Source organism: Podarcis raffonei, chromosome 13 (genome assembly GCF_027172205.1).
Source record: "Podarcis raffonei isolate rPodRaf1 chromosome 13, rPodRaf1.pri, whole genome shotgun sequence".
In the NCBI taxonomy this organism is placed as follows: Eukaryota; Metazoa; Chordata; class Lepidosauria; order Squamata; family Lacertidae; genus Podarcis; species Podarcis raffonei.
This window is the reverse complement of record NC_070614.1, coordinates 19,873,618-19,886,856: the sequence shown is the minus strand read 5'-3', so window position 1 is coordinate 19,886,856 and position 13,239 is coordinate 19,873,618. Positions and strand designations below refer to the sequence as shown.

The following is a 13,239-nucleotide window of genomic DNA, read 5'->3' as shown; positions in this document are numbered from 1 at the left end:
CGGCTCTCCTGGCGGGAAACTTGGTTCTGGAATCTCTGGAATGCGGAAATCCCTCCAACGCTCTCCTTTCCCCTCCCGCTTCTCCAAGGCTCTTGCCTCCTGGCGTGCTCCAATGGTCAGCGCTGATTTGGTCAGCTGGTCCATAGACTCCGCCCTGGGCGCCCGGGAAAGTTCATCTTTCACCGCCGAAGAAAGCCCCTCTTCAAAGAGCATTTGAATGGGTTCCGCCGAAAGGTCCCACCCCAATCTATGTATCAACATTGTAAACTCAGTCCAGTACTCACGAACCGATCGGCTCCCCTGTTTGCACGCCATCAATTGTCTGCGCACCAGCCCCTGTTCGATCTCGCTGGAAAACATCAAATCCATGGCGCGAAAAAACTTCCTCGCGTCCTTCAGCATGTCACTATTCCCTGCCATCAGGGGTCTGACCCAATCTCTCGCCCCTCCTTCGAGATGGCCAATCACAAACGCCACTCTCGATGCCTCGTCGGGAAAGTCATTAAACTGCAGTTCAAGAGCATACTGCATCTCTGTCCTAAAGGCTTGGTAGTTCCTGGGGTCCCCCCCAAACTTCTGCACCATTCCTGGCATCTTTCTTGCTAGTGTAGCGCCTTTTGCCTTTTCTGCATCCTGCGCCCTCCTTTCTTCTAGCCTCGCCGTTTGCATTGCTAGCTGGAGTTCCAACACTCTGTACCTTTCTTCCAGGCTTGGACCCTCTCCAGCTCCTGCTGCTCCTCCGGCTCCGGCTGGGTTACTCATGATGTCTCTCTGCACAAGCTGCTTTCAGGGACTGTCCGATTGCTGTGATGGGATGATGAGCTGCTTGTGCGTAAAATCCTAATCCCTCAGAGTTTGGCTAAGTCCCCAAACCTCTGTCTGTGATGGAGCTCCTTAAACATGACTCCATCAATCGCTCGTTGAATCGGACAGTGGGCGTTTACGGAACTTCTTCCAGCATAAAAGCTCCTTAACGGAAACGCGTCTTCTGGACTCTCGGCGTGACAGTTTCCGCCGAGGAGTGGGTGTCCCTACAGGTGGTCCTGAAATCTCCCCGCTGCTCCCGCTTGAAGTGTCTCTGAGCCCTCCCTCCGACTCACTTTCCCTTGGAACTCCACTTCTCCCCCTGCTGGTCCCCTCCTCCGCTGAATGGTCTCTCTCACCCTCCATGAGCCCTTTCACCTCCTTAGTCTCAGATGGCAGTTCCCTGACAATATGGAAGTGAGAGCTGGACCATAAAGAAGGCTGATCGCCAAAGAATTGATGCTTTTGAATTATGGTGCTGGAGGAGACTCTTGAGAGTCCCATGGACTGCAAGAAGATCAAACCTGTCCATTCTTAAGGAAATCAGCCCTGAGTGCTTACTGGAAGGACAGATCCTGAAGATGAAGAAGAAGAAGAAGAAGAAGAAGAAGAAGAAGAAGAAGAAGAGGAGGAGTTTGGATTTGATATCCCGCCTTTCACTCCCCTTTAGGAGTCTCAAAGTGGCTAACATTCTCCTTTCCCTTCCTCCCCCACAACAAACACTCTGTGAGGTGAGTGGGGCTGAGAGACTTCAGAGAAGTGTGACTGGCCCAAGGTCACCCAGCAGCTGCATGTGGAGGAGCGGGGACGCGAACCCGGTTCCCCAGATTACAAGACTACCGCTCTTAACCACTACACCACACTGGCTCTCCAGGCTCCAATACTTTGGCCACCTCATGAGAAGAGAAGACTCCCTGGAAAAGACCCTGATGTTGGGAAAGATGGAGGGCACAAGGAGAAGGGGACGACAGAGGACGAGATGGTTGGACAGTGTTCTCGAAGCTACAAACATGAGTTTGACCAAGCTGCGGGAGGCAGTGGAAGATAGGAGTGCCTGGCGTGCTCTGGTCCATGGGGTCACGAAGAGTTGGACACGACTAAACGACTAAACAACAACAACCACATGATCAACATAGTTGCTGGTATTTGGGGGCTATGGGGGCTGCAATGATGAGCTTCTCCTGAGCTTCAGGTTTCACTTCTACACCTTCCAGGGTTTCAGCAAACAGAAGCCACGCAATTTGCAGGCTTCTCTTTCCAAGCAAGCCACTTAAAAAATAAATAAAAACACAAGCCAAGGAAATTGCCCTGGCCGGTCACCCCTAAGACGCTCCATTATTAATGCAGCCCTCGCTGACAGCTCGCAAGAGAAATCTCAACCTGGGCTTCTGGCAGCAGAGGGAAATAATCCATCACACAGCCAACATGCCCACGAGCAGGGGCTCCATCAATAAGCGAGGGATCAATAGTACTCTGGGGACGGAGGAGTCACATCCCTTTTGCTAATGGACTCGTAGATGTTTGGAGGGGCCCGAAGGCAGACCCGGATCCAGAATCTGGGAGGGAGGGAGTCAAGCGTGGTCTCCTCGGCAGGACCCGGTTAAACTGGAAGAGGTTGAATGTGCAAAATGAGAATTCTCTCGGGCTGCATCTTATCTGATTGGGATACTCTGTGCAAAGTTGAAATGCTGAGCTGCTTTCAGGAGCCCCACTCGTTTCGGAGCTTCTCCATATTGTAGAGTTGGAAGGGACCAAAAGAGTCATCTCCCTGCCATGCAGGAAGCTTTTGCCCAACATGGGGCTCGAACCCACAACCTTGAGATTCATACTCTACTGAGCTCTGGCAAATGCCCCCCTTCTGGAGCTGGCCTTCTGCACATGCCCAGAGGCACCTATGTCACCTCCTTACTCACAGCAGATTCCAAGGAAGGACCCTGATGAACATTTCCTGAATACTACCCTCAGCCACTTAAATTAGGCATATTGAAACCCGCAAGGAGGAATTTTGTCTTTCGATCTAGTGGGGGTGGGAAGCACAATGGATTTCTTTTGGAAACCCTTTTTGATCTTTGGCCTTGAATTATCAGAGGATTGCTTCCATTAAAGTGGGGCCTCAGATATAATCACACATGCATATTCCGTCTCCAGCTACGCTGCATCATGGATCTGTAGTCTAAAGACTGCGTAAATATCCTGAGCAGGTATTTTTCCATCCTTGCTGCCTGAACTAAGCAGCTAAAAACATTACAACATTTTGCAAATGTTTTGTAAGCGTTTTAAAGATGCCAGTTTTATAAAATCTTAAAATCCCAATGGGAAAAACTGTAAAGCAAAGAGCAAAACTTTTTCTGGCAGCAGAGGAAGCCAGGAAATTTCTAGAACACTTTTTCTGCACTGATTTGATGATCTGGGCTATACATAAATACAACCGTACCTAGGTTCTCGAACGTAATCCATTCCGGAAGTCCGTCCGACTTCCAAAAACATTCAAAAACCAAGGCACGGCTTCCGATTGGCTGCAGGAATTTCCTGCACTCAATTGGAAGCCCAGGAAGCTACGTTGGATTTTTGGCTTCCAAAAAGCGTTCGCAAACCAGAACACTCGCTTCCGGGTTTGCGGCGTTCGGGAGCAAAAACATCCGAGTACCAAGGCGTTCAAGAACCAAGGTACAACTGTAGTTCGATTATGGAAATTGCCTGCAATAGAATGTTTTAATCAGTCTGGAGCTGGAAATGAAGGTCAACCTCCTTCTAAAATTCTTGCAAGCATATAAATAAAATCAATTGGCTATTTACGATCCGTGGCAAGGCATCCCTGGAGGAAGGGACAGAAAGAAACAGGTTGGCTGCAGGAAGTACCTTTGTAAAGTAGGCTATGTGACAGGCACACACAGAATCGAAAGGTTTCTACATACAGTACACATCAGCTCACACCATCTTTCCATCTTCTAGCCAGCTGAGCAAGAAATATTCTTTACAGCAGGTCAAAGGTGCGTTCTGCTAGCCAGGCAAAAGCACTCAAAGAGGGTGTGGAGCAATGCTGGGGAAAATATTGCCCGGGGTATTTCCCAAGGGCCAGACAGAGAGACCTGGGGGTCACATTCAGCTTCCAGGACCAAAGATTGCCCATCTGTGGTCTAACAAGAGATGGAATTTATTGTAGGGATGAGAGCCTGGAGAGAGAGCCAGAGGGCTTCTGAGCTGGCAGGGAGGCTAGCTGGAAATCAGGGTAACAAAAGACAGTATGAAAGGCATGGACCTCAGCCCAGTATACCTGAAGGAGCGTCTCCACCCCCATCGTTCAGCCCAGACACGGAGGTCCAGCTCTGAGGGATTTTTGGCAGTTCCTTCACTGTGAGAAGTGAGGTTGCAGGGAACGAGGCAGAGGGCTTCTTGGTAGCGGCGCCCGCCCTGTGGAATGCTCTCCCACCAGATGTCAAGGAAATAAACAACTATCTGACTTTTAGAAGACATCTGAAGGCAGCCCTGTTTAGGGAAGTTTATAATGTTTGATGTTTTATCGTGTTTTTAATATTCTGTTGGGAGCTGCCCAGAGTGGCTGGGGAAACTCAGCCAGATGGGCAGGGTATCAATAATAAATTTTTTTCATTATTATTATTATTATTATTGAAACTCAGATACAGATAATCTAGGTGCCAAATGACTCCTTAAACCATGGGTAGGCAAACTAAGGCCCAGGGGCCGTATCCGGCCCAATCGCCTTCTAAATCCGGCCCACAGGCGATCCGGGAATCAGCATGTTTTTACATCAGTAGAATGTGCCCATTTATTTAAAATGCATCTCTGGGTTATTTGTGGGGCCTGCCTGGTGTTTTTACATGAGTAGAATGTGTGCTTTTATTTAAAATGCATCTTTGGGTTATTTGTGGGGCATAGGAATTCGTTCTTTTTTTCTCTCTCTTCAAAATATAGTCCGGCCCCCCACAAGGTCTGAGGGACAGTGGACCGGCCCCCTGCTGAAAATGTTTGCTGACCCCTGCGAAACAAAGGTTTCGGTCACCAAAACAGAATCCCTACTTGCCATCTGGGGACAAGGCAAGGATAAATCCTTATTTTTGAAATGATGGACTGGTTGTGATTGAGTCTCAGTTAAACATCTGGAGAGTTCAGGTGACAACCTTGAGCTAGGTACAGAACTTTGAGTACTTAAAGAAGAAAAGTCACTTTATCCAGGGACAGTCCACATATATATTCACCTACGCTGACCTCTTTTTCTTAATGGCGACACTGACCATTCATAACATTAAGAATATCATTCACAACTGTGAGCAGGGCAGTGGGGTGGGGCAAGCGAAGACAAGCTGCAACAATTAACTATAACCTTGTTCACTGCTCCTGCTCAGGCTGCACTGGGGAAGCATTTTGGTTCCTGAAATTCATTCTGATTGTGCACGTAAAATATAACTGATAGAAGTCTACAGGATGGGGCATTGATGTATGAAAACAGTCCAGATCCAATGAATCACAGGCATGCACCTCCAGATGGTGGAGATGTCCGGTGACATCCTGGCACCCAGGCAACTCTATGTACCTGGTCACAAGCATCTGATTTTTGTTGTTTAGTCATTTAGTCGTGTCTGACTCCTCATGACCCCATGGACCAGAGCACGCCACACACTCCTGTCTTCCACTGCCTCCCGCAGTCAAACTCATGCTGGTAGCTTCGCAAACACTATCCAACCATCTCATCCTCTGTCGTCCCCTTCTCCTTGTGCCCTCCATCTTTCCCAGCATCAGGGTCTTTTCCAGGGAGTCTTCTCTTCTCATGAGGTGGCCAAAGTATTGGAGCCTCAGCTGCACGATCTGACCTTCCAGTGAGCACTCAGGTCTGATTTCCTTAAGAATGGATAGGTTTGATAGGTTTGATAGGTTTGATCTTCTTGCAGTCCATGGGACTCTCAAGAGTCTCTTCCAGCACCATAATTCAAAAGCATCAATTCTTCAGCAATCAGCCTTCTTTATGGTCCAGCTCTCACTTCCATACATCACTACTGGGAAAACCATAGCTTTAACTATACGGACCTTTGTTGGCAAGGTGATGTCTCTGCTTTTTAAGATGCTGTCTAGGTTTGTCATTGCTTTTCTCCCAAGAAGCAGGCGTCTTTTAATTTCATGACTGCTGTCACCATAGCCAGGTATGAAATACACCTGGCGCCTGGCTAATTTTGAACACCTGTTGCTTCTGGGGCAGACAGCCAAAGCTGGGTGCCAGGAAAACTCCAGCATATTTCCTTAGTAGTGTGTGGCATTGTCTACAAGCTTTCTGACGCCATGTGCCAGCCATAAAGCAGAGCTCGTGAATTTTGCCAGTGGACAAGAGGATTGTCAAGGAAAGAGAATTAAGACCAATTGACTGCACAACTGTGAGCAGCATGCTGGCTGGATGAGGCCCTTACCTGTGCTTAAGGGACAGGAGGACTGCAAGGAGAACTGGAAAGTGGGTGGATAGGGTGGAGGTTGGTTCTTTACGGCAAATGGGGCACTGCCCCATCAACCTCAGTCTGCTCTCAGCCAGTTCCCACCTGCCTGTCTGCATACTTACAAGCAGTCCAGGGTTGGCAAGAGATTTGTTGCAGGCTGCGATGTTTTATTTTAGAATCAATGGAGATTGAGTACTTGTTTATTCCACATAGTCCAAACACCATCGAGATCTTGCGTATTTTTAGTCCCTGAAAAGTGCTTCTTGAGGAACTGGTTTCTGTTCCCAAAATTGATTCTGCATTACCCCACAATGTATACATTTGAAAACAGATGAAGGTGGCCTGTGCATTGTGTTTGTGTTTGTGTGTGTGTGTGTGTCCATACCTGCCCCATGATGTTATGGCTGGGTGTGTACCAAGATCACAATCACAACCAGGGTGGATTTGATTTAAATCAAATCGATTAAAATCATGATTTAAATCACTAGTCAGTAAGACTTGATTTAAATCTATTTGTTTGTTTTTACAGAAAGATTCATTCTTGCTGGTATAATCTTAATATTTACAACCAGATGAAGGTTTCATTTTTGGATTAATAAATTTTCAGAGTAGTTTTTACAAGTTACATCCAAAATTACTGACTTGGTTATACTATTAGAAATACAGAGATCGATAATTATAAAATTATTGCGAGGTTTAATAAGTTAACTGTTTTAACTTTTCTGCTGTACTTTATTGGAAGGAGAAAAACAATCATTTCCTTCATAACAATTTAAACAATTTATTTGACTACAACAGTAACATTATAGCATATGTATCCATGTTTGTTAACTGTTGTGGTTAAACAATTTTTAAAAAAAACTTAGACTGAGTTTTAGCACACATGAAAAACTTAAAACAAATCCCTATTTCCTGATAAATAGCCTTTGGACTATAATGTAACTTAAATAGAAAACTATCTTTAGAAAGATTTTTTCCTCCAAAAGGATTTTATTTTTAAAAATCCAATTATTATTATTATTATTTTTAAATCCGATATAAAATTTAAAAATCTGATTGATTGATTGATTTAAAAAATATCATTGATTTTTATCCATCCTGATCACTGCTTCCTCCTCTTCTGTTCACCTGGGCCACGAGCAGGGAGGAAAAGGAAAACCTCATCTAAAAGAGGATTTTCAAGCATGTATCAAGGAACCATCGAATCACAGAACTATCGAGTTGCAAGGGACCCTCAGGGTCATCCAGTCCAGCCCCTGATAATGCAGGAATCTCAAACTTAAGCATCCATGATTCATGAACCTCTGCTATAAAAAACAAACCAGTGAAGGAGAACCCACCAGTTTTCAAAGGAGTCCGTTCCACTGTCCAACAACTTCCACCACCAGAAAGTTCTTCCTGGTAAAGGTAAGATACCTTCCTGCCAGAGCGGTACCTATTTATCTACTTGCACTTTGACGTGCTTTCGAACTGCTAGGTGGGCAGGAGCTGGCACAGAGCAACGGGAGCTCACCCTGTCGTGGGGATTCGAACCGCCGACCTTCTGATCTGCAAGTCCTAGGCTCTGTGGTTTAACCCACAGCGCCACCTGGTTGTTAGTCGAAATCCCCTTTCTTGAAACGTGGATCCACCCCAACCATTGGGGATGGCAGGATCCAGACCATAGCTGTCAACTTTTCCCTTTTCTTGCGAGGAATCCTATTCAGAATAAGGGAACTTCCCTTTAAAAAAGGGAAAAGTTGACAGCTATGATCCAGACTCAATCTAGGCTGAAAGCAACGCACTCAGGATAACCATACACGATTCCGGATTGAGGGGGAAATGACATTTTTGTGCTGCAAGCAGGTTAGTGCCTACGCCGCCATGGTCTCTAGGGAAGCATCAATCTCATTGTAAAACAGCTCTCTCCCTCTCTCACACACACAGACAGATCCTACCTACTCACTCAGCAGCCTCCTCCAGCCTTTTTCCCCCTCCCCAGCAGCTGAAAAGGATTCCGACATCATCCATTCAAAAGCAGAAGCGTTCTGGATTATAGGAGCCTGATTTCACGTGACAAGCTAGGACCTGCCATGGGGCTGAGGGAAGGGAAAGGGGAGAATCATAGGCTGCTGAGCTGCTCTGTGCTGCCAGCCTATCACCACATTCCCCCTTATGTAAGACCCTGCTCCACTCAGGCTGATGGAAAGCTCCAATGTTTGCGGCTCTTTGTTTTCAAAGAAAAACACACAAATGCCCTCTTTATTGTCAGCGCTTTTCCAAACGGGCAGAAGCGGTACCACGGAGAGAGCCATTTTGAGGATGAGCAGAGCGCAGCTGAAACAAAATTTCATACGCATTTAAAAAAGAACCTCTGAGATTTAGTTTCCATTGTTTTTCCACTTTTGTTAACACCACACTTAAATGGTTGCTCCCCCCCCCTTTTTAAAGTCCCCTTATTCTTGGGAATTCTTAAGTAATTGTTTTAGGTGTCAGCGTGCAACTCATCCCTCTCCTGCCACAACCCCCCTCCCCGTCCAACCATTCCTAGAACTATAAATCTTGAAACTGCAATTAGAATATGAGCTTTGATTTGCAGGAAAACTGTAGGGGAGGAGAGTTTGTGCCGCCGCTGCCCTGCTCTAACCCTTTTCGCCTCTAAAATGCATAAATCATGGTAAATCACTTTTGCGTACAGTGGTACCTCGGGTTAAGTACTTAATTCATTCCGGAGGTCCATACTTAACCTGAAACTGTTCTTAACCTGAAGCACCACTTTAGCTAATGGGGCCTCCTGCTGCTGCCGCACCGCCAGAGCACAATTTCTGTTCTCATCCTGAAGCAAAGTTCTTAACCTGAAGCAGTATTTCTGGGTTAACGGAGTCTGTAACCTGAAGCGTATGTAACCCGATGTACCACTGTATTATAGAATCAAAGAACTGTAGAGATGGAAGGGACCCCAGGGGTAATCCATAGCTGTCAGCTTTTCCCTTTTCTTGCGAGGAATCCTATTCGGAATAAGGGAATTTCCCTTTAAAAAAGGGAAACGTTGACAGCCATGGGGGTAATCTAGTCCAACCCCCTGCAATCTTTTGCCCAGCATGGTGCTCAAACCCACAACCCTGAGATTACCAACTGAGTTATATACAAAGCTATATGAGCTATTATGAATTTAATACAGTGGTACCTCAGGTTAAGTACTTAATTTGTTCCGGAGGTCCGTTCTTAACCTGAAACTGTTCTTAACCTGAAGCACCACTTTAGCAATGGGGCCTCCTGCTGCTGCCGCGCCGCTGGAGCACAATTTCTGTTCTTATCCTGAAGCAAAGTTCTTAACCCAAGGTAATATTTCTGGGTTAGCGGAGTCTGTAACCTGAAGCGTATGTAACCCGAGGTACCACTGTAGTTCTTAAAAACTATTACTTTAAAAGCATAGGACACAGGTGGCACTGTGGTCTAAACCACTGAGCCTCTTGAGCCTGTCAATCAGAAGGTCGGTGGTTCGAATCCCCACGACAGGGTGAGCTCCCGTTGCTCGGTCCCTGCTCCTGTCAACCTAGCAGTTCAAAAGCACATCAAAGTGCAAGTAGATAAATAGGTACCGCTTCGGTGGGAAGGTAAACGGCGTTTCCGTGCACTGCTCTGGTTTCGCCAGAAGCGGCTTAGTCACGCTGGCCACATGACTCTGAAAAACTGTCTGTGGACAAATGCCACAGACGTGCATCTACCTGGCAAAGGTGTGCTAATTCACACATATGTCCGCACACTATTGTTTTCAGTCATCCCTGACCAATGAGCATGCTCACTGGGGCAGATGGGAGTTAGACATGGGTAGGCAAACCCATGGGTAGGCAAATCCGGGGGCCGGATCCAGCCCAATCGCTTTCTAAATCTGGCCCACAGATGGTCCGGGAATCAGTGCGTTTTTATATGAGTAGAATGTGCCCTTTTATTTAAAATGCATCTCTGGGTTATTTGTGGGGCATAAGAATTCTTTCATTTTTATTTTATTTTTTCAAAATATATTCCGGCCCCCCACACGGTCTGAGGGACAGTGGACCGGCCCCCTGCTGAAAAAGTTTGCTGACCCCTGGAGCTGGAGAATAAGGGCATCTGGTGGACAACTGGTTCCTGTCCAGACCCAGATAGTAAGTATGATACTGATACAATGGCACCCTCACCAGCAGGAACCAGGGCAGCAGAGTGGTTTGGGTGACAGACTAGAGGCCGATTTACACCTTGCACTTAAAGCACATCCAACACACGTTTAAAGCAGATGGCTACCCCACAAGAATTCAGGGAACTGTAGTTCTCAGCAGTGCCGGATTCAGTTCCCCCGCACAGGGCACTGAGAGCATGCGCAGAATGGAAGGTGAGAGAGGGGAGGGCACCAACTTGTTCAGGGTGCTGTATTACCAAAGTCCCACCCCTACCCTGTTCCTAGGATTTTTTGGGGGGGTGGAGGGTTGCTCATGTGCTTTAGATGCATGGTGTGAATCTGCCCTAGGACTGGAAAGACCTGGGTTCAAATCCTCACTCAGACATTTAAGTTCACTAGGAGACATTGAGCCAATATCTCTTTCTGCCTCTGTCCCTGCCTTTTTCTCTGCCTAACCTACCTCCCAGGGTTCTTGTGAGGATAAACCAGGGAGGAAAGAACTGAATACGTCACCCTTTTTTCTTTAAAATACAGTGGTACCTCTGGATACGAATGGGATCCATTCTGGAGCCCCGTTCGCATCCAGAAGCAAACGTAACTAGCGATGGCATGTCTGCGCACGCACGCGTTGCTTTTCGCCACTTCTGCACATGCGCATGATGTCATTTAGAGCGTCTGCGCATGCGCAAGCGGCAAAACCCGGAAGTAACATGCACCCTGCCCATCTGGCTGGGTTTCCCCAGCCACTCTGGGCGGCTTCCAACAAAGGTTAAAAATACATTAAAATGGGTTAAGAGTGTCGGACTAGGACCTAGAAGGCCAGGTTTCAAATCCCCACTGGCCGTGAAGCTCGCTCGCTCGCAGCCTCCCTCGCAGGGTTGTCGTGGGGACTAAATGAGGGGAGAGAGAAGAACCATGTATGCCCCCTTTGAGCTCCGTGGAGAGGGGAAAAGGATGGGGTCAAACGCAATCCATCAATCAATATGACCTGCGGGGGGGGGGTATAGGGCGGTATACAAATTTAATTAATAATATAAATAATTAAATAATTAAAATTAAAAATAATTAAATAAAATAATTAAATAGTTGAAATAAAAATAAAAATAATTAAAGAGAAACCGGATTAAAAGCCTTCAGTAGCACCCAGGGCATCACCCTCCTCCTGTTCCGGTGTGGGGAATGAATTGCAGCGCCGGATCTCCACGCGCGCAGCAGCCATCATCAAAAGCAAGGAGTAAAGCAAGAGTGGGGGGCGGGGAGGAGGATGCAATGAAGAGGAAAGGGACCCATTGCAAATATTCAGATCGTAAAGGGGTTGGGTGGGCTGTGTGAAAGGCGCCCCCGCGACCTAGCGGCAAGAATTAGGGGGTGGGGTGGTCGGCGAGAGCTTGAAAATGAAGAGGCGCGTCTTCGCCATCAAAGACGAAGGTCTCTATTCCACACAAGAAGAGGGGGGTGTTAAAATCCGAACTGGGGGTGGGGGCGGGGGTCGCGTAATGCAAGCATGGAATTGATGGCGTTGTAACTGACCGGTGTGTTTAGAGGAGGCGGGGGCGGGGGTAGAACGGAGAAGAGGAAGATCAAAGACCCGGCAGGGGGGAAACTCCCACGTTGTTAGGCGCGCTCTGATTAAACACGCTCCATGGCGTGTAGGAAGGGGGAACGGCGTGAATGAATAGGGGAGGCAAAGAGGGAAAGGAACGCGGCCGCCGCTCACCTGCTTCGGTGCACAGGCGACGGATACGTCGGAGGAGCGAGCAAGCGAGCGAGGCTGGGATGCGATGGGATGGATAGATGGATGGAGTCGCTGCGCTCCGAAGCCGCTGCGAATTCCCGCGGCTCTGGATCTGGCGAGGCGAGGCTCCGGACTGGCTCGCGTCGCTCCTCGGAGCGGCCTCTAGGGGGCAGCGCCTCCTTAAAAGGGCGACGCTCCAGGCAAACGTGATTTCTCTGGGTCCCACCAGCCTTTATTTGTGCAAAAGCAGAGTTTGGGTTAAAGCAGAGACATCACCTTGCCAACAAAGCCAACAAAGGTCCGTATAGTTAAAGCTATGGTTTTCCCCGTAGTGATGTATGGAAGTGAGAGCTGGACCATAAAGAAGGCTGATCGCCGAAGAATTGATGCTTTTGAATTATGGTGCTGGAGGAGACTCTTGAGAGTCCCATGGACTGCAAGAAGAGCAAACCTCTCCATTCTTAAGGAAATGAGCCCTGAGTGCTCACTGGAAGGACAGATCGCGAAGCTGAGACTCCAATACTTTGGCCACCTCATGAGAAGAGAAGACTCACTGGAAAAGACCCTGATGTTGGGAAAGATGGAGGGCACAAGGAGAAGGGGACGACAGAGGACGAGATGGTTGGACAGTGTTCTCGAAGCTACCAGCATGAGTTTGACCAAACTGCGGGAGGCAGTTGAAGACAGGAGTGCCTGGCGTGCTCTGATCCATGGGGTCACAAAGTGTCAGACACAACTAAACGACTAAACAACAACAACAGGGTTTGGGTTCTCCCACCTGTTAAGTTGTGGGTGAACATATCAGACAACACAGCGATTCTTCAAACATCTCTTGTTTATTCACAGACCCAGAACAGAACTGGGCTGAAGGGTTCAGCCAACCTGCTTATATAGAGCTCAACTACAAAGCAACAGTAACAACATTCTGTAACTATCCAATCACTGAACGCCACTTTCAATTCCTTATTTGCATATGTAGACCTGAGTGAAAACTATCTACAGTATCCCCCTGCTGGCCCAGGGTGAGAATTTCAGTACATAACACTACCCACCCAGTGCTTTTTTTCTTTTAAAAAAATGTTTAGGGGTACTCTCATTTTGACACAAGAAAATTACAACTT

General features: G+C 47.4%; 1 protein-coding gene across 1 annotated transcript in view; it reads right to left on the bottom strand.

The window, feature by feature from the left end:
* MPP2 (MAGUK p55 scaffold protein 2) overlaps positions 1-12,255 on the bottom strand; it is a 73,587-nt gene extending 61,332 nt beyond the window's left edge. The window contains exon 1 of the mRNA XM_053361220.1: positions 12,101-12,255. The gene's annotated coding sequence lies outside the window, so the exon portion shown is untranslated. The remainder of the gene's footprint in view (positions 1-12,100) is intronic.
* Positions 12,256-13,239: the final 984 nt, after the last annotated feature.